This window comes from Podarcis liolepis (assembly GCF_965112155.1).
Source record: "Podarcis liolepis genome assembly, chromosome: 17".
Classification (NCBI taxonomy): domain Eukaryota; kingdom Metazoa; phylum Chordata; class Lepidosauria; order Squamata; family Lacertidae; genus Podarcis; species Podarcis liolepis.
In genome coordinates, this window is record NC_139571.1 from 33,731,923 (window position 1) to 33,753,887 (window position 21,965).

A 21,965-nucleotide genomic window follows, 5' to 3' on the forward strand; every position below is an offset into this window, starting at 1 on the left:
GGACATATATTTTTTTGGTGGGGGGGAGGGATGTTGCACAGAGGAAGGGGGAATGTCCTGTTGCACACGCAGGCATTGTTTTGCTTGCACAATTTAATTCAATTGAATGCCACCCACAAAATCAGCTCCGCATCAGTTTGCCTTTAAAAAAGAAAGAAAGAAAAGGAAGTCCTCATGAAAATTCCTAATTTGCAAAATTTGGTAAGCATTTCCTCCCTCATATAACGTGTTTTTGTATTATTTGTTCACTAACACACACACACACACACACACACACATATATAATACACCCTTGAAGCATGTCTGTGTTTCGTTTCACGTATCATTTCAGGAAGAAGAAGAAGAGTTTGGATTTGATATCCCGCCTTTCACTCCCCTTCAGGAGTCTCAAAGCGGCTAACATTCTCCTTTCCCTTCCCCCCCACAACAAACACTCTGTGAGGTGAGTGGGGCTGAGAGACTTCAAAGAAGTGTGACTGGCCCAAGGTCACCCAGCAGCTGCATGTGGAGGAGCGGAGACGCGAACCCGGTTCCCCAGATTACGAGACTACAGACTACCACTCTTAAGCACTACACCACACTAGCTAGAAGCGCAAACAGGGTAGGCTTGCATTAAAATGTGAGCAGAACATAACTGAATCCTCCTCCCCCCCCTGCCCAAAATTCCCTGCTTGGGGTTTCTAATTAGTAAATAGAAAAGCAGGAGAATCTTATCATAGCTATTCTGTACCACATCTAGTTTGGCCTTGATGTACAGAATTCTAGCTGTATTGCTCACCCAGAAAACGTAAGTTCAGATCCTAATTAAGGTTCTGCTGGTGGGAGCATCCTATGAGTGGAACTTGATTTACTGGTATGCAGCTGCCACTGAAATGGGGAGTCATTTTAATGAATCTCCTCTTCCCCCTGCAGCCCTTTTACTACTCGAAAATCTGTTCCAGAGGGTTGGGTAACTCTCTGGGGCAGCAAAAGAGGCGGCGCAGGCGGAAGGAAGATCAGTGAAAAAATGTTCCTTGTACACCAGCTGAAGCCTCCACCAGATCCCTATTCCTTCCACAAAAGGAAGGAGCCCTTTCATTTGTGGAGAGCTAGTGATGTAGCTGGGAGGGGGCAGAGGGGTAGTTGTTGTCAGGAGCTCAGCCTACACGCAAGTAGGACCCTGGCAGAGACACATGCCCGACTGGCATGTTCTCTCCCTCCTGGTCGATCGTTCGGGAGCTTCAAAAGCTTTCTTCTGCCCTAACATCACAGCGACCAATGCCAACTGACACCGACACACTTAGGGATCCACAGAGTTTGCACATCATGTGTAACAGACCTCAGCAACTAAGCATTTTGGCTAATCTACTTTATTTACATATAAACACACACGGAGCACTGCAACATGGCTCCCTCTCTAGCATCAGATAGCAAAGAGGAAAAAACAAAGGACAATAGTCCCACTTCACGGAACACAGTAACACAAACATCCTGTCTTTGTCACTTCCCACTCTGTGGAGTCAAAACATGTGAAAGACAACAATCCCATGACTGCAATAATGGAGCAGGAATTCTAACAGTTGTTAGGGGCACAAAATGTCAACACCCGGTGTTGCCTCCATACACCTGTGCGCTTTCATTTTGTGCAAACCACGAAGCGACTTCTACAGACAACGGAATGACTTTTCTTTTCTGATCTCTGTGGCTGTGGTCTCCTGGGTGACACAGACACCATTAGGCAGTTGAATGTCCATGTGTACTCCAGCCATTCCCTCCTTCTACCCAACCCTGCTCTGCACTGCCCCGGGCGGTGGCAACCCACACTATACCACCGTGGAGAGTTGGTTGGAGCTAAGGCAGTATGTTATAATGAGCAATTATATTTCCCTCCTCTGCTTATAATGTTTATTTACCCAGGAACACAAACTCTTGAGCCTATGTTTTCGATTGTATTTATCAGCACTTAACAAATTCTAATTGCATTAAAGTCAAGGAAAGCTACAGGGGAGAACCCCTATTCACCTAGGTTTGCAAACCAGGACAGATCAAACTTTCGGTAGTTAAGCTCTACAAATAAAATTGTTGGGATATACAGGACCCTCAGGCTTGTCCACAAACCTCATTTCCAGAGCTGCAAGTTGTCTCCAGACACAGTTGAATCTACTAACAATTTTCTAAGGACTTCCATTCCAACTCGGGAGAGGCCAAAGGATGTCAGGATAGGCATAAAGACTTTCTCAAGATGCCGCAGACATCAAAGGAAGGCTGTGGAGAACAAGTTTTTGAAATGTTAATGAGTTGTACCTCTGGGCCTTGTCAGCTCAAACTCTGGAGGGAAAGAGTCTTGGAATTTGAAAGGAAAATCAGAAAAGAAAATTGGGTGACTGTCCATATTCCATGACAGGGGAAATTTAACAAAATGGATAGGGTATAGCACACAGACTGGATCTGAAGGTCCATCTCTGAGGGGCATCTCTAATTTCCACTGATTCGTTCAACAAGCTGCAGTCCCTCATGCCACATACAGAAGGTCCCAACTCTCTGGGAAAAGCTTTTTGGGAGGCAAGAGACACGGAAGAACGGGGAAGACAGGCAGGAAAACACCTCCTTCCACAAGTTGAATTCCCTCCCCCAAGCTCTCTCTGACCCCAATAAGAAGGTGTTTGGGACATGTGGCTTAGCTAATTTTCTGAACACTGTGGAACAAGAGACATTTGTGTTCAAATTTTCTGGCTTCATAAGGATCCCATGGGGCAAAGTAAGTCAGCTGTCATTAGGGATGAGGCAGGCATCAGTTTTAAATAGATTCATACACAGAATTTGACAGTTCCAACTGGATCAAACCCTCAGCTGCTCACGCATTTTTGTTGCTGCTGTTTATGTGCTGGTTGCTTTAGGAAATATGGAAAAATTATATTTGTACGATACCATAATAATGTGTATGAAATGAAACAATTGCTTGTATCTTTAGCTGAAATGGGGCGAAGACACCTCGCTTCTCATTAAGGAGGGAATGGGGAATTGGGGGGGGGGGGGAATCCATGCAGATAAACTGGGCATTGAGATTTTCAGAAAACTCCATCCTTAGTTGTGGCGATCACACAGGGTCCCCGGACATTTAACCGTCTGTTGATCCCTGTGCCACCACTTTATTTCTCGCTGCCACCACCCAGGCCCTATCTGGTACAATACTGAGTGCAGTCAGGGTTAAATTGGAACATAAACTTCTGTTTATTTATTGCAGTTTAACAAGCGTGTGGTTTCATAAACAGTATCGGTCAATTACAATCATGGGGTGCCTATCCAGATCTATAACTTCCGCTACCTGCTCTCACTCACTAAACCACCTCTCAGATATTTCCTTGTCTTCCTAGCTCCTAACTGTTCCTGACTCAGCTTATTTCGCTACACTAACTCAACCAACCCACAGACTCTATCCCAATTCACTCCCACTCCAACCAACCACCCAACTCCCAACCAACTCCTTCCTTCGCCCCTCCCAGAACTGGTTTTATAGTCCCTCTGACTCCACCCCCCTGGGTCCTGATTGGGTAACCTGTTTAACTATTTCACCTCCAGCACTCTCATATGTTAACAACACATTAGTTGCCACAGCACCATGGAGAGGCCCAAGTGAGCAACTTGCTCTGAGATGGGCTGGAAGTGAACAGAGGACTTTTGAGCCTCTGGCTCCAGTCCACATCACCTTGGCTCCACCCACTTTTTGAGATCTAGATTCCTTAAAGGACCAACGCCTCTTGCACTCCCTTGCACCGTTGGGCTGGCAAGGTAAATTAGGAAGCACTTGACTCCTTGGATCCAAGGAAGGTGCCTGCAGAAGTCCTGGCTCTAGTTCAATGGCTGTGAGATCTAGTTAAGAATATCCTGGCCTGTCAGCCACAGCTTCACTAGGACCCTGATCACCACCACCAGAGTCAGGAACCAGGTCTGGTTCCTTACCCGGTGACCCAGTAACCTCTCACCCAGTGTCCTGGTTGCTACTGGACTCTGTGTTCATGACCCCAGGTCAGCGGAGGAGAAAGCTGCTCAGGCTTCTGGGGTGGCACGCCCAGGGGCGGGGAAGCTGCCCATAGGGGCGGGGCAAAGGCAGGGTGAGCCGCCCATAGGGACGGGTGCACTGTGGGGCCTCCAGAGCCTGCCTGCCTCCTCCCACTCAGCCACCCTACAGCTGGGGGGGGGGCAGCAGGCGGACTGTTTGGGCAGCACGGAGCCTGTGTGCGCCCTAGCCACTGCGTCTCTCCCGAGAAACATGTGGCCCAGGTGCGCTGCAGGCCCTGCGGTGAGTGCCGCCTGGCATTTTGTCACCCCCCTCAGTGGTGACACCCAGGGCAGTCCGCACCCAATGTACCACCCTTCCTCCACCCCTGCACCAGGTCTGCCATTTCTCCACACAATCTGTCACAGATTACTACATGGGTAGGCAAACTAAGGCCCGGGGGCTGGATCCGGTCCAATAGCCTTCTAAATCCGGCCACAGACAGTCCAGGAATCAGCATGTTTTTACATGAGTAGAATGTGTCCTTTTATTAAAAATGCATCTCTGGGTTATTTGTGGGGCCTGCCTGGTGTTTTTACATGAGTAGAATGTGTGCTTTTATTTAAAATGCATCTCTGGGTTTTTTGTGGGGCCTAGAAATTTGTTCTTTCTTTCTTATTCTTCCCCAAAATATAGTCCGCCCCCGACAAGGTTTGAGGGACAGAGGACCAGCTCCCTGCTGAAAAAGTTTGCTGACCTCTGGATTACTATGTCCAAACAATTTTCTTTCCTTCTTTTTTTTTGGGGGGGGGGCACATCCTGCTTCAGATGTAAAAGAATACACAAAAACTCCCAAGTATGTGCAGGGGAGTTCATTACTTTGGAAAACCAAGTCCCCGCCCCAGGTCAGATACTCTGTTGGGTCCATACAACTGTTGTCCCAAGAAGAAGAAGAAGAAGAGTTTGGATTTGATATCCCGCTTTATCACTACCCTAAGGAGTCTCAAAGCGGCTAACATTCTCCTTTCCCTTCCTCCCCCACAACAAACACTCTGTGAGGTGAGTGGGGCTGAGAGACTTCAGAGAAGTGTGACTGGCCCAAGGTCACCCAGCAGCTGCATGTGGAGGAGCGGAGATGCGAACCCGGTTCACCAGATTATGAGACTACAGACTACCGCTCTTAACCACTACACCACACTGGCTCTCAAGCATTTCGTTCCCTGTTGTTCGCATCGTAGCTTTTCTGAGTCAGCCTGCAGGTGCTTGCTTGCTCAGCTAGATCCAAACTGCTCCCAGAATTTCCAGTGTTTGACTCTTTTGGAAACTTCTGCCTAAAACAAGGCCAATTCCAAAAACAAACATTAAGCTGCAGCAGTGTGCTGACATTAGCATGGAAATAAAGGTCCTTCGAAGCAGGGAGCTTTCCTTCTAATTAGAGGCAGCGCTGTCTGCCTTATTTAAAAACAATTAAAGCCATTTGCACTGGCAGGTTTCTTGCTATAATTATGAAAAGTCTGTTCTTGCAGGGGGTGGTGAGGGGAGAGAGCAATACTTTGTGAAATTAATTCCGTGTATACCTCCCCACCTCAACACCAATCTTTCCTCTCAATTTGACACAAATCTCCCCAAAAGTTTGCTAGATCAAGATACTAGACAATCAACTGCGGCAGAAAGAAACAACCGTGTTTCCAAGTCTTACTCACTATGCTATCCTGGCCTCTGAGCTGACAATTCTCTGCATATGAGCCTATTTTTTTGACCATGCTTGAATTGTCTGCTGTCCTTCATCCAATAGATTCCAGGATGGTGGACAACATATAATGATTTGCTTATTTATTAATTACTATATATGTTAGTTATGGGACCCGGGTGGCGCTGTGGGTTAAACCACAGAGCCTAGGACTTGCCGATCAGAAGGTCGGAGGTTCGAATCCCCGTGACACGGTGAGCTCCCGTTGCTCGGTCCCTGCTCCTGCCAACCTAGCAGTTCAAAAGCACGTCAAAGTGCAAGTAGATAAATAGGTACTGCTCCGGCGGGAAGGTAAACGGCGTTTCCGTGCACTGCTCTGGTTCACCAGAAGCGGCTTAGTCATGCTGGCCACATGACCCGGAAGCTGTACGCCGGCTCCCTCAGCCAATAAAGCGAGATGAGCGCTGCAACCCCAGAGTCGGTCACAACTGGACCTAATGGTCAGGGGTCCCTTTACCTTTTATATATGTTAGTTGCTTCATACAACCAAGTCTCCAAATCTCCAAGTGATTTAGCATGATAAAATACAAACCAATTGGAAGCCATAACATTTAAAGTCAATGTCCAATGCAAAATTCATTACAATGCTCACCCAACAATACAGTAAGAAGGAGAATTCATGACCCATCCCATTAAAAGTTGTGCATCACTGCAGAGGCCAGCCAGAAGAACAGGCATTTGTGGAATGCTCATCTTGGGGAAACATGCCTGGTGACATTATTGCCAGGTTTTAGATGCCAGGCTAAGACATTCTTATTTACTTAGGCCTCTGGTAGTTAAGATAACCTTTACTGTGAAGAGGCTAGGATTCTGGCTCTCCATGGGTAGAACGTTTCTGAGCTCTGAAGCATTCGAAACATGCACTCTGAAGTGGTGCAGCCTGTATGTACAATCTGAAGGATTTTGTTTTATTTTTATTTTTTGAAATATTTTTTGTTTGATTTTACAAGTATAGAGTTATAACAATACAAAATACATATCCATATTTGGAGATTTCTCTGAATCTCTAGACTTCCCATCTTTCCCTCCATGGGTTCTATTAAAAACCTTTTCAATTGCATATTATTTCATCATCCAAATTTTATGTCTCTCTATTTTAGCCATAATATCTTCTGCATTACAAGTGTTATTGCAATCCTGCTAATGTTTTCACCTGCTTACAGCGGTCTCTCAAGTAAATTATAAAATTTTCCCATTCTTTACTGAAGTTCTTGTATTCTTGGTTCCTGAGCTTTCCAGTTAGTTTTGCCATTTCAGTATAATCCAATAGCTTAGTTTGCCATTCTTCTCTGGTAGGGACTTTATCTTCTTTCCATACAATCTGAAGGATTTTAGAGGTCAGCCCACTTTTTGTCAAAGCATGACAAAAGGTGAATGTAGGAAACTGGGTTCAAATGTTTCCTAGGACAGCCATGAAGCTCATTGGTTGCTGGGCAAATTGGCATCTCTCTCAGCCTAGCCTCAATTGCAGGCTTGTTGTGAAGGTAAAATTAGACAAGTATAAACCATGGGAAGCTCTTGGGATAGGATGGGTATCTCAGTAAAGAAACTCAGAGAACCCTGGATTGGGGCAGATGAATCCTTGTCCATTGCTGTCCCCCTGAGGACACAGGGAAACGCTTCCAGATTTTCTTTGATAGAGTTTGTCTCAAGGCTTTTCCCTGTGGAATAGTAATTAGGCTTTACAGCAAGAGGAACTGAATGTGATATTGAGAATTCTCTGGGTAATGAACATGGTTCAGTGCATCTCTCTGCAGGGAAGAAAAGGACTAAGTGTTTCATTCCTCCTTTCAAAAAAGGTCGGCATGCTGTTGTTCTATTAAAGCCAGCCCTGATGGTTTCAAGTCGTGGCTATTTCAGTACTTAACACAATTAAACACACTCGCCGGGGAAATACAATTCAGTGGGAATCAAGGAAATCAGAGCCATTTCTGAGCAGAACCAACCCAAGTACTGTGGGCCTTCCTGCCAGTATAAAGGTGATTCACGTTAACTGAATATATATTTTTTCATGCCACAGTTCTGGCTGTTTCCTACAGGGCTTTTTAAAATTTTAACAATGAATATTGAAGTCAATCAATAAATGTAAGTGGGAAAACACTTGCGTTAAGTCTGTATGCAACACCACATGTGAGGGAGTACATGAGGAACAAGACCAAACATTGGATAGAGTACTTTACAAGAGCCATGCTGTGTTTAAAACTCTGTCCTCTGGGAAGAGAACAAGCAGCCTGATCCATCACTGAATTGGCTTTAACCGCCTGCCAAGTGTTAATGATGAGAGGCTCTTGTCCTTTGCAGATGATGTTACACTATGGCTCTCTGTCTTTCGGCTTTAGAGTTGCCACCAGGGTTGTGGGAATGTTCTCGGATATTGATTTCCAGGTTGAAAGCTGTGCTTCTGGGAGCTCAGGAATATGTCTGAGGGTATTGTAAGAATCTTCCCTTCTTCTTTTCAACCCTGTTTGCTGCTACACTTTCTCTGTCGTCTGCTGCTTTAGCAAATGATAAGATTAGATGATGAGATGAGATCAGATAAGATAAGAAAAATGTTTTACTTGGAAGGCACATACTACCACAGGTGGTGGATGTGCAAGATAGCAAAAGCATTCTGAGAAATGATATATAGTGAGTTGAAAAAAAATGTTTAAAATAACGAATCATAGATGTAGAGATACCAAAGGAGCAGAAACAGTGGTATTTATGTACGCAACATGGATACTACTCTGGCCCAGAGAGGGAAAGAGGATAAAGTTCTGACCAGAGACAAATGCATGGCTAATGAAGATGATGGACTACGCCGAAATGGAGAAACTGACTGGGAAAATCAGAAACCAGGAAGAGAGAAAGTTTAAGAAGGAGTGGAAAAATTTTACAATTTATTTACGAGAACACTGTAAGCAATTAAAAACTTTGACAGGATTTGAGTAACACTTGTAATATATTAAAAACTAAGGTAAAAATGGACTACTTTAAGAAAAATAGAGAAATTATGTGATGCAGTCGAAAAAGTTTGATAATGGAAACCATGGTGGGAAGTCTAAGAATTCAGGGAATCCTAAATGTTTATGATTATGATTAAGGTTTGAACTCAAATGCAGAGTGCAAAACTGAACAAAAAAGATTTTACAAAAAAAATAAAAATGCTTTACTACCTCTTCAACTTCCTTAATTAGGCTCATGAATTATCCCAACCAATAGAGGTTTATCGAGTAAACAGGACAAGGTCAAAGCACTGCATAGCCTATCAGATTTGGCCTCGTGAGGATGTCACTGAAAGCACACAAAACCAATCAGAAGTGAGGACAATGGGCTGGATTCAACTGAGTTGTCATAGCAGAAGCCAGCACAAGGAATCCCACTAACTCCTCAGCACAATGTTGGATTCCACCCTAGGTTTCCTGAGTTGGCAAATACCGTTGACCTCTGAAATATACTCGGAGTCGAGTGTGAATTTCATGCTCTTTATTCAGCTCGTAGTAACAATGAATGAAACTTTCCCCAAAACGTCTAGCTATATATACATTATTTACACAATGGGCCCTGCGTGATTGGCTAATTCTGGGCTGCTCCTGTAGGCCAATCAGGCTGCGGACTCACTTCCTCCAGAAGCCTGATTGGCTGCTCCTGAAGGCCAATCAGGTCGCTGATTCACTTCCACCTGGAGCTGGATTGAGTGGCTCCTGCGGACCAATCAGACTGCTGCATTCTGGATCCTATTGTTCTAGGATTCAGCTCAGTACATAACAACCTCCTTTTGAAGCGCGTATTGAAAAATTGTGAAAAGGGGGTCTCTTTGATGCTGCCCAAACTATTCATGAAAAGAAGCCCCTCTCTACTCATTTTTTGTTGCCACATTGCAAGGATCCCTTGGAGCAGAGACTTAGGACTGGACTTTCTTATGCCCTTTGCTAGTTTTCATTACAGTTCTGACAGATGGAATATGGCATAAATATTACTCATTTTCCTTCCTTACTAAATTTATACCCTGCCAACATGGCTCAAAAAGACTTCAGGACAACTCTGACCCAGAAATGAAAGCCCAGGAGCCGAGACAGTGGAGCAGAAAAAGCCTCGTCGCCTCCCCCCCCCCCTCTCCAAAGCTCCATCAGCGTTAGAACTTAAGCTATTGTCTCTTTTGGATTGTGACCATGAATAAGCACAACATTCAGATTCAGGTTTCGTGCCCCATGGCAATGTCTTGAAGCATTTTTGCTTCAATGAATCACTGTTCAAAACTGCTGTCTTGCATCTATATTGGTCTTGCTGAAGGCAAAGAACAATACAAATTTTGTGGGGATTTTGTGGGTTTCCATCATGAAATGAATGACTGCACACTTCCCAAAGCTTGAGATTCAGCTATATAATACAATTTCTGCTTCTAGTAAAAAAGCAGCACCCGTTTCCCCAAAAGCAAACAGCATGGAATCCCCTATCCGCTATCCTCCTTTTTGGTCTCCCAGCTGAAAAACTAAGACATCTATCACCTCTGTCAAGCGATTTCTATCTGCCATAACATTTCTCTTCAGACCCAAGCAGTCATCCCATCAACACCGATTTCACCAAGCATCTTCCAGCCACTGGTAAACATTAAAGAATCACCTATAACTATTACCAGTACAAAAAACATCAAACTACAAAATAGACTCAATAGTGACAAATGATCTTCAGATCTTCCAACCATATGGTTTTATCCATCATGCTATAAATTCTTCCTGCAAATATATATGTTAAAGAAGAGGAGCTACTTTTAAAAAAATGTTAATGATAGATTGCATTCAATGTCTCCAAGATTGAAGCTATGATTTTGTACTTCAAGGTCCTCTTTTTCTTCATTTTTCTATTCGAGGCCATGAACTGCCATCAGGTTCCCTTATGCAAGCTCCATGAAAAGAGTTAGAAATACAGTTTTACTATGTACAGTGGTACCTCAGGTTACATACGCTTCAGGTTACAGACTCCGCTAACCCAGAAATATGCTTCAGGTTAAGAACTTTGCTTCAGGATGAGAACAGAAATCGTGCTCCGGTGGTGTGGCAGCAGCAGGAGGCCCCATTAGCTAAAGTGGTGCTTCAGGTTAAGAACAGTTTCAGGTTAAGAATGCACCTCCAGAACGAAATAAGTTCTTAACCCGAGGTACCACTGCACTCATGTGATGTATTTATTACTGGCTTTTCTATTACAAATTCCTCAAGTCCTATCTCAAGAAATGATACCAATGAAACTGAAATGAACATCAGGTAAACTGATCAAAATTAGCATCTAGGTTCCCCGGGTAAATCCCATTCATCTCAAAGGGGCAGAAAATAGAAATCCCCGATGATTTGTGCTCATTTGATATGATTTGGCCATTTACACCCCTTTTGATTGGCCTGAAAACAGGCTCCCAAACCCAGTACTGGACAATATAAAGCCCTTAGAGGCCCGTTATGCATGCAACGCTAAGCCAAATCATTGCTTAGCAGGAATGCACACAAATATGGGCTCCTGAAAAGGAGCAGCTGCTCTTTCCCTCCTCCTCCAATTCTGCTGCTGATCTAAGTCATGGTTTGGCTTATTGTTACATGCAACGTGGACCGCAGTCAAACTAAAGCTCAACAAAAACTATACGGTGGTACCTCGGTTTAAGAACAGCCCTGTTTACGAATGATTTGGTTTACGAACTCCGCAAAACCAGAAGTAGTGTCCCGGTTTGCAAACTTTACCTTGGTCTAAGAATGGAAGCTGAATGGTGGAAGGGCACCGGTGGCGGGATGCCTCATCAGGGAAAGCGCACCTCAGTTTAAGAACGGTTTCAGATTAAGAACAGACTTCTGGAATGGGTTAAGTTCGTAAACTGAGGTACCACTGTAGATAGAAAGTAAGCAGCCACAGCAGTAGAATAACAGAGTTGGAAAGGAGCCTGGAGTTAATTAGGTAAAGGTAAAGGGACCCCTGACCATTAGGTCCAGTCGTGACCAACTCTGGGGTTGTGGCGCTCATCTCATTTTATTGGCCGAGGGAGCCGGCGTACAGCTTCCGGGTCATGTGGCCAGCATGACTAAGCCGCTTCTGGCAAACCAGAGCAGCACACCGAAATGCCGTTTACTTTCCTGCCGGAGTGGTACCTACTGATCTACTTGCACTTTGACGTGCTTTCAAACTGCTAGGTGGGCAGGAGCAGGGACTGAGCAACCGGAGTTAATTATGCAGCCCTAAATATTGCTCCATGCCCTTTGGGGAAGGGCTGTGGCTTAGGACTAGGGCATCTGCTGAAAATCCCAGATTCAATCTTTAGCATCTCCAAGCAGGGCTGGGAGAGAGAGAATCCTGCCTGAAACCCTGCAGGGTCACTGTGAATCCGAGTAGACAATACTTAGGTAGATAAGCCAATGGTCTGACTCTCTATAAGGCAGCTTCTAATGCTTTGTTAAGGATGAGCCAGCTGAATTGCACAGCCCTTCACAGCTGAAATTTCCCAGCATTTTGGAGCTTGAGTCAACATGAAAAGCTCCTATCACAACACTGCTGAAGTGAAAGGCTTTTTGTTTGTTTGTCTGTGCCATAGCCAAGAGTTCAGGGCTAAAAACCCCAAATCCAATCCCCTGCTCAGTGCAGGATCATTAATAATAACAGGGAAATGTGGAAGTCTTCTGAAAAAGGAAGGATTTTTGCAAGCTTCTGAATGGACAGGAAGGAGTCAGCCAGGTAGGCTTCCTGCAGTAATTCCCATAGAATTCCAAAGACAGGCTGCCATAGCCAAATGCTCAGTGCTACGAATCACAAGTACAGCATTACATATTGACAAGCCCCTGAAGTTTACAGAGCTCAGTAAAAGGCCACCTTTCTTTGTCTCCTTCTGCTCTCCTTAATTATAAACAATGGCATGCTGGAATACCAGAAATGTGAAATCTGAAGCAAATATTAAATCAGAGCAGACTTGCCCTCGTGCTAGCCCTGATTGTCAAACATGGCAGCCTCTAGAAAGACAAACATGGTATATTTATTTAAAAATCCTGAACCGATGATCAAGCAGCAACAGAAAGAATGTAACGTTAGAGGAGAAGTAACAGCAAGAGGCTGAATTCATATAGGTTTAGATTACCTATATGGATCTAAACAGGGCTGGCCCTACTATTAGGCAGAGTGAGGCAGTGACATGAAAAGGCAATTGAAATGTTAATTATCTAATTTCTTTTACTGTATTTTTACTTATAGGGAGAGGCACTTGTCTCAGGTGCCAAAACAACATGGGTAGTATGCAGCTCGGCTTGGGACAGGGCAGCATTTGCTTTCCTTGATTTGTGTGGAGGGGGGCATTTGTTGTCCTGTCTCAGGCGGCAAAATGTCTTAGCCGGTCACGGATCTAAATATAACAAGCTGTCCTTCCGTTTTATTAGCTGGCTGATGGTCCCATTCAGCTGGATGCTAGCAACACTGACTGGCAATGACACTCTCCATTTAACTTTTAACACAGATGATGGGCATTTTAAAACACACGTCTTACTGTGCAGCGGTTGGAATGCTCCATAAATTCTCAGCAGCTCAGCTGACAGCTTGCAAAGCTCTAACCTATAATGCATATGAGAACGTGTCTGCAGAGCATTTTAAGGAGAGGGTCCAGAACTGAAGGGTAATGCAGGGCCTTGGGTGATGACCTGTAAAGAACGGCAAAAGACAAGCAGCAAGCAGCTTTTCCTGATAATGCAAACAACCCATTGACCAAAAATCCATACCCGTGGGGTGTCTACCATTAGCTGTCCATTTTGAAAAACTGTTGGTTTTCAGCACAAGTTTCTGTAAAGATATAAATAGGCACTGAAACCAGAGGGCAGAGCATTTTGAGTGCTCTGCAGCTGGCGAGTCTGGTTGCCAAACACTCCTACTTAATCTGAAAGAGTACAGATTGAGAGATATAACCCTGCCATTGTTGAGAATGATCCATTTAGCTGTTATTAAATTTACTGAAACTTATCTGTATAATTCCCAACACAGTAAGAAGGTAATATATGCTTCGCAATGCCATAAAAACCATAATTCAAGGAAGTACAGAAAATAGCTACCTTTCCAAACCTATGATTGGAGGGGAAGCAGTTCAGTGCTTACCTGCACAGCTTCAAATGATTTCTATTGCTTTCGGCAGACCAAGAGTGCAAATCGGGTCCTGACTGGTCTGATGTTTCCCCAAGGTGCTTTGGGAGCAATTTTTATAAAATGAACAAAGAAAGTTGCCTTACGGGCTCATGACATGTTCAGTAAACCACATCATTTTTGGTACAGATGGAAGACCCCCCCTAGATGACCATCTTGATGTCAGAAAGGAAGGCAACTTTTTAAATATACTCGTTAACTTTTATTTGTTATCCTACAGCAGAATGTGTGTTGTGCAGCAGAATTGCTGGCAAGCCATGAGAAATGCCTTAAAGAACCAAAGGCTCTTGTCAGGGGCTGTTGGGCTCTGTGGCCAGCTGCCCTGGGTGGTGAGCCACTCAACTGCAGGTGGCAATTTCTCAGTGAAGTTCCTTCAGGCCCTAGACCAACTCAGTCCACCTAGGCTGGTCCCTGCTGAGGAGGTCCCTAAACATTTGCTGTGGAAGGAAGGAGCTGAAGGAGGGTGGTCCTGGGGACCTGTAGCCACTATTGGTCTGTAGCTGTCATGGAGACCACATCAGCGAGCCCTCAAAACATCCATGGGGCTTCAGGCAAGTTGGAGTGTAGTGAGAGGTGCTTGGAGCAAGCTGTGGGGGTAAGGGGAAGAGAGCTGTGAGGAGATAGGGGAGGGGTGGGTGAGATGTAAAGGGCTCGGTTGATTAGCATGGGTATGCAAACTAAGGCCCGGGGGCCGGATCTGGCCCAATTGCCTTCTAAATCTGGCCCATGGACAGTCCGGGAATCAGCATGTTTTTACATGAGTAGAATGCGTCCTTTTATTTAAAACACATCTCTGGGTTATTTGTGGGTCCTGCCTGGTGTTTTCACATGAGTAGAATGTGTGCTTTTATTTAAAATGCATCTCTGGGTTATTTGTGGGGCATAGGAATTCACTCATCCCCCCCAAATATATAGTCTGGCCCCCCACAAGGTCTGAGGGACAGTGCTGAAAAAGTTTGCTGACCCTTGGATTAGAGCCTGGTGCTAATAATACCAAGGTTGTAGGTTTGATCCCCGTATGGGTCAGTAGCATATTCCTGCATTGAAGGAGGTTGACCTAGATAATCCTCAAGGTCACTTCCAACTCTGCAATTCTATGATCAGGAAGGGTGATTGGCAAGAGGTTGGTGGGATCTGCAGGTGCATGGAGCAGCACACAGGATGGAGGATTTGGAAAAGGCTAGCTGCCTTCCTGCACCCACCGAACTGGGGACTTTAGCAGATTGGGTGGGGAAATGGCATGGGGAAGAGGGTTAACTTCTATATGTCCCAGCTCCAATCCAAATTCTCCTCCTGACAGCTGTGTTTTAAAAAAGCCAGGGAAATGGAGTCATAATTTTCCCGCATCTCATGTCATTTGTCCCTGAGAGAGCAGAGGCTTGCCTAAGGCCACCCAGTGAGTTCTGCCTTGGTTGACAAATCAGATCTGTCTTTTTTCCCTGACAACTTCCTGATCTTATCAATTACCTGACATGCTCTCTCTGGCTCTATGTTAAAACCAGCCACTCTACATAGAAGTTTGCCTCTTTTCAGCATGTCTCTGAAACAGAACCACTTTTTTTTGGGGGGGGAGTTATGCAGACAGGGGCAGGGTGGGTATCCTATGCCTGAGGCCACTGGGGAACAAAGTTAGCTCCCTTCCCATTGCTATCCTCAAGCACTTCCATTTCTTTCTCCTGTGAGCGTGATTGGCTGCCATTTGATCCCTGCGAGGGAGAGTTAAAAAGGTAAAGGACTCCTGACAGTTCAGTTTCTGAAATTTTAATAAATATCATTTTTTTAAAAAAGGACTCCTGACAGTTAAGTCCAGTTGCAGACGACTCTGGGGTTGCGGCGCTCATCTTGCTTTACAGGCTGAGGGAGCCAGCGTTTGTCCACAGACAGTTTTTCTGGGTCATGTGGCCAGCATGACTAAGCCACTTCTGGCGAACTAGAGCAGCACACGGAAACGCCGTTTACCTTCCCGCCGGAGCGGTACCTATTTATCTACTTGCACTTTGATGTGCTTTTGAACTGCTAGGTTGGCAGGAGCTGGGACCGAGCAACAGGAGCTCACCCCATTGCAGGGATTCAAACTGCCAAACTTCTGATCAAGCCCAAGAGGCTCAGTGGTTTAGACCACAGCGCCACCTGTATCCCATGTGGGGAAGAGTAGCATACTGAAAATCATAACACTATTTCAGTACAGGCACTATCCTGTATCCTGAGTGGACCAGCCTCCATCAACAGGGACACCATTGGCAGGGAGGGGAAACAATGTGCTTCCTGTAGTGAAGAGATCCATGTGTTCAAGATGCTCAGGAGCAATGGACCTACACCATAGGAAGGCATCTCCAACTTCACAGGGGAAAGACAATTGTCTGAAGATCCCAGCAAGATACATCAGGAGACGGGGATAGACATTGAAAAGGAGACCACCTATCCATGCCTCTTACTCTGAGTTAAAGTTGTGGCGATGGGTAGGAGCAAGGGGAAGCAAGTCACAAGAGAGGACATCATTGGGCAACTGTCGGAGGCCCACTGCTGCGGACACCATTGCCCTAGGCCCAGCGAAGGCTGGTCCATTAGAGCATAGGGGGTGCTGCCCAACCAAGCTCAGTCTGCTCTCTGCCAGCCCCCACTTGCCAACCTCCCCGTATACAAGTTCAGGAGATGGCCCTGGCTGCCAACAGCCTCCTCCTTAGTGTCCATGTTGCTGTTGCAGAGTTCAGCAAAGAGGAGGATGGGGACAAAACTAGAATGAGTTGGCTCTGTCTGTCATAGACTCTGGCTCCATCTATCATTGACTCTGGTTCCACCTACTGTTGGCCTCTCTTCCTTCCACCTTACTTGTCCTAATGGGCTCCAGCCACCACTGCTTGGACCCCCTTTTCTGGCATTCCAAATTGTGCCAGGCAGTGACCACTGCAATTACCCGTAGTGCCCCAGAGTGACAATACATCACTGCAGGGCATTTGTGGGATATTACAATGGCGGCTGCCAAGGACTTAGCAAAAGAACCCTGCTGCCATGGTCTTCTTCTCTATCTCGGCAGAAATAAACAGGAGGAGGAGAGGGAGAGGGTTGCCCAGATGCTATAGAGATCGCTCCTCTCCCCATATGGCTGCATACCAAAGGCCATCTCCAATTTTGTGAGTGAGGGAGCTGGAGAAAAGACTGGCACTCTCCAACCTTCCCTCCTCCCATGAGGCCTCGAGAAACCTTTAGCTAGCCAGTTATAAGATCCTTCTGAATATATTGGCTCACAGACAAATCCTCATCACCAACCGCAATGCAAAAACAACAGCACAAAAGAGAGGGAGAGCTCGAGAACCAACAATGAGGTCAGACATTATGAGATGTTATATTGATTACATTATTATTAAGCAAGGCTGTCAAGGTTCTTGCGAGGAGGAAAAGTAATTATTTTGTAAAGGTCTGAGGGGAAGCATCAATGCTTGGTGTTGCATGACTTTTTCAGATTTTTGATCATTATATCAAATCAACTTCCTCCTAAGTCCCTTTCATATCTAAGATATTATTTATTGTTTGTGTGCTCCCCCCACCCCAATTTATATCCTGCTGCATGCCTCAAAAGAGGCCTCAGAGCGGCTGGCAGTAAACAAAGTCTCCGTTAAAACCTTGTCGATACAATATAAGAAAGTGGAATAAATTAAAAATGGATGACCATGACATTACAATATGTTGGATTCTGGCAGCTCCTCGGTGGAATGCCCAACAAAGGGTTGGAAATGAGTCACACATTAGCCCTCTTCAGGTGAGGGGAGGCAGTAGGGATGAGCACATTAATTCTGCCCACTTTGTCACTATTCCAGGAATTCTCTGCAGGGTGATCTTCTGAAGTGGGGAACTGCCTATATTTGTGGATTTCCCCTGTGCGTTTTAGAGCCCTGATATCCCAGGGTTCTACTATGTGTGAGAAGGTTCCACATGTACAGAAGAGGGACTCCCCTCTGTCATGTCAGTAGTGGTTGGTGGCGCAGGGTCATGGTGCTAACCCGATTTTCCAACACTGGCATTCCTGTGGCTTACCAGGAGGAAGAGGGGTGGTGCAGCAGAGAGGATGGTGTTAGGTAAACACACTGGATAAGCCAATATGGGACTTCCATCAGTGTGTTTGCACCATGCCAACCTCACCCTTCCCAGTAAGCCACAACATTGCTGATGGCAGGAGGCCAGGTAAACGATGCTGCCCCGCCAGCCACGACCAGGTCCCAGTGCTGGCCCGAGGAGGACCCTGGTTTGGATGAGGTAGCTCTTCCATCATCTCCCTGGAGCCACTCCTGCTGCTCCACCACGAAGGAACATGCAATTGCTGAATAGGCTATGGGCCCTTTGAATGCCGCAAACAGGTTTTGCAAAGGAGCCACCGGAAGGCCAAGCCCTGCCAGCCTTTTTAAGGTTTTTGGTGAGCCTAAACATTTGCTGGGAAAACACCTCCTCAAACTCAGCTAGCAGGGCCCGCTGGGAGCTGTCCAGGGTCTTGTCTTGTATTGCTTTGGACTTAGGCCCATTACTACTTCCCCTGCAGACCTCAAGACCCAGGAGACCTTTGCCTTCCGAGAATTGGAAGGTGATGGGAACAGCAACGAGGGAGGCATGGGCCATGCACTCATCTTTACCACCCCCTCCCATGTGTTTATCTTACACACATACGGATTTCCAGAAGAAGGCTCATATCTTTTGTGCAAGTTGGCACTGGACTACTAATAGAATTATCCTTGGAATTACAGATCTTTGACTAGGGATCAGAATTTGAAGTCCCACAACTTTACTCCCACCCCCACCCCTGAGGAGTACCTTTTGCCAACCTGGAAGCAACGGAAGAATTTTGCATGGCAATAGGACTCACTGACATTCCATTTCGTAGGAGGGTTTGGGGTCTGGCCCACCCCACTGCACCTACCCTCTCAAGTGGCCTTTCCATAAAACTGTCAGGGACTGGACAGAGGAGGAATGGTGGAGACCGCCTCCCCAGCCTGACCTTCCAGAGAAGAGGAAGACAGTATAGATTTACAACAGTGGTTTGTGGGAGGTCACAGCTCAGAGGCAGAGGAGGGGAAAAGCTGGGAAATAATGGGAGAGGAACAGGAAGAAGAAGAAGCACCAGGGGAGAGACAGCTGACAGACTCAGTGTCTTTAGAAAGCATTAAAAAAAACCCTCCCAGAACCCGGCAGACATGGAAAGTAGCAGAGTAGAGACCTCAGAGGCAGAAGGCACAGGTCCACCACCATAGGGATGACGTATAATGGGAGAGACTGAGAGGGTGGGGTTTCACTTGGAGCAACACCATTACTCCAGGAGGCTATATTTCTAAGCCTCTCTCTGTGAATATTGAATAAACAACATTGGTAAGAACTTCCTTGTCTTATCCATTCCTGGCAACCAACCAGGCAAGCAAAAGACTGGTCTTTAATGGGAGCCCAGAGTTCCTGGGGACTTCGGGCCAATTCCTTAGCCCTGAGAAAGGTTGTTTTCTGCTGCTCCAGAGAAGCGGACACGGAGCAATGGATCCAAACTACAAGAAAGAAGATTCCACCTAAACATTAGGAAGAACTTCCTGACAGTAAGAGCTGTTCGACAGTGGAATTTGCTGCCAAGGAGTGTGGTGGAGGCTCCTTCTTTGGAGGTCTTTAAGCAGAGGCTTGACAACCATATGTCAGGAGTCCTCTGATGGTGTTTCCTGCTTGGCAGGGGGTTGGACTCGATGGCCCTTGTGGTCTCTTCCAACTCTATGATTCTATGAACTGAACTTGGACTAGTCAGCCCTTCAGAGAGAGGGCTAACCTTTGTAAAGTAGGGTCCATTGTTGAATCATATGGAATGGCTATGAGAGACTGTGATTTTGGGCTCATATGGAATTTTCTCGTTCATTTATTTCTTGTAGTATGGTGGTAGTTCCCCTGCAGAACCCTAGTCCACTGTTTGCAAAATACTTGACTTAAGATAAACAAAGATGGAGATAGGAATTGAAGGAAACATGACTGAAATGTAACAATAATCTTAAGCCACTTTTGCCATCTGCAAGCAGCAAAGTTTACCAATAGCAAAACAATTAAGTCTTCCTATTCTCATCAAAGCAAGTTTGTGTTTGTTTCGAGATAGCGCTGGTTCCCCATTTTTTGTAAGGTGCAGAACAAGAGAAATAAAGGCGATGCCTAAAGTTGCAGGAAGAAAGGGATCTGATCCCTTTGTATTAATGGTTTTTTAAAAACGTTAAAGAGTAAAATCAGATGTTGGCTGTGAGGCTGATCCGTTTCCGATTGTGCAGCAGACTGTTGAGATTTAATCAATAGAGTGTCTCAAATGAACACAGAGATCTTACACTTAGAAGCAATTACCGACCAAGTCTATCTTCCTCATAAAAAATGTAAGACTAACATTAGGGCTTCGTTAGGAGCTGAACAAAACACCCAGAGTCGACGCACAGTCTTCGTTTATGCGTTTGCCAAGCCAAATATAATTTCCAAATGGAATGAGAATAGTGAGAGAGAAATTCTGCTCAACCAGAAGGAAAGAAGCTAGGGGCCCTTCCACTTCTCACAGCTCTTTACCCAAAGAAATAATTTGATTCATACACCTTCACTGATGCGCAACAGCAGCAGAATGAATTTGGTAGCACCTTACAGACTTACTGAGCAATCCCAACCCACACCTTGCACAGAGTCTCCTGCCAGCCATTGCTTAGGTTCTCCATAGATGGCTGAGCAAAAACAGGGAGTGCCTTCTGGAAGTTGTTGGACTACATCTCCCATCATCCCTAACAAGTGGCCATGCTGGCTGCAGCTGATGGGAGTGGTAGTCCAACAATATGACGACAGCAGCACATTGGCTACCCCTGTTGCAGGTTGTGCTCTCCCTGCCTGCGGCATGCCAGAGCAGACTGGTTTGGAACCCACACAGAACTCAACGAAGATCTTAACTCCAATCTAAGGCACGCAAGTGCTGTGTCTTAATGGAACACCTCCCTCCTTCCTTCTGCAAACCACCATGAAGCTCTTTCTGTGCTACCACTTTTGTGCAAGAAGACCTTTGATACAAGCCATTTACACCTCCTTCCAGAGCAATTCACACTTCATCACCAGAAACTTCATTTAAAATAGATTAGATTAGTGCTGAAATTAATTTGCTTCCTCTGCCCCCAATCTTCTAAATTGTTCTTTGTGAACTTTGGATATTTTCAAATTATCATTCCCACCCCCCACCCACCCCAATATAATTCAACATTCAGTGTTAGCAGACATGTAGCTATCACGCACTGTCAGGGTTAAAAGTCAAACGTCCATACGTTTTGTTTTTTGTGTTCAGTGGGGAAGAAGTGTTTGGTGAACAGCTAAGCATCAAGCAGGTAAGTTAAGTGTTTATCTGCCTTGCTTCCAAGTCTTGGACACTAACTACTTCAGATTCTAAGGGTCCAGGGAACTGTGCAATGCCTGAGCTAACCCACAAGATGCAGTTTAGGGAAATCTGTAAGGGAGCAAGCCTTGTGTAATCCCAAGAGCTTGACTGATCAAGCCCAGTGAAGCTCTCTACCCAACCCAACTGGGCTAAAGCTTAGGCAGTCTCCATGCATGTTGTTGTTGTTGTTTAGTAGTTTAGTCGTGTCCGACTCTTCGTGACCCCATGGACCAGAGCACGCCAGGCACTTCTGTCTTCCACTGCCTCCCGCAGTTTGGTCAAACTCATGCTGGTAGCTTCGAGAACACTATCCAACCATCTCGTCCTCTGTCGTCCCCTTCTCCTTGTGCCCTCCATCTTTCCCAACATCAGGGTCTTTTCCAGGGAGTCTTTTCTTCTCATGAGGTGGCCAAAGTATTGGAGCCTCGGCTTCAGGATCTGTCCTTCCAGTGAGCACTCAGGGCTGATTTCCTTAAGAATGGAGAGGTTTGATCTTCTTGCAGTCCATGGGACTCTCAAGAGTCTCCTCCAGCACCATAAATCAAAAGCATCAATTCTTTGGCGATCAGCCTTCTTTATGGTCCAGCTCTCACTTCCATACATCACTACTGGGAAAACCATAGCTTTTACTATACAGACCTTTGTTGGCAAGGTGATGTCTCTACTTTTTAAGATGCTGTCTACTAATAGTACACTCATTGTCTGAGTGC

The 21,965-nt window shown here is 45.6% G+C and overlaps 2 long non-coding RNA genes across 2 annotated transcripts in view; one reads left to right on the forward strand and one right to left on the reverse strand.

Moving 5' to 3' along the window:
• Nucleotides 1-21,965, reverse strand: part of LOC310696289 — a 66,527-nt gene that overhangs the window by 10,908 nt on the left and 33,654 nt on the right. Inside the window, exon 2 of the long non-coding RNA XR_014520528.1 lies at nucleotides 2,098-2,244. This is a non-coding gene — a long non-coding RNA (uncharacterized lncRNA). The remainder of the gene's footprint in view (nucleotides 1-2,097; nucleotides 2,245-21,965) is intronic.
• Nucleotides 1-21,965, forward strand: part of LOC310696292 — a 238,524-nt gene that overhangs the window by 3,513 nt on the left and 213,046 nt on the right. The gene's annotated exons all lie outside the window — the stretch shown is intronic.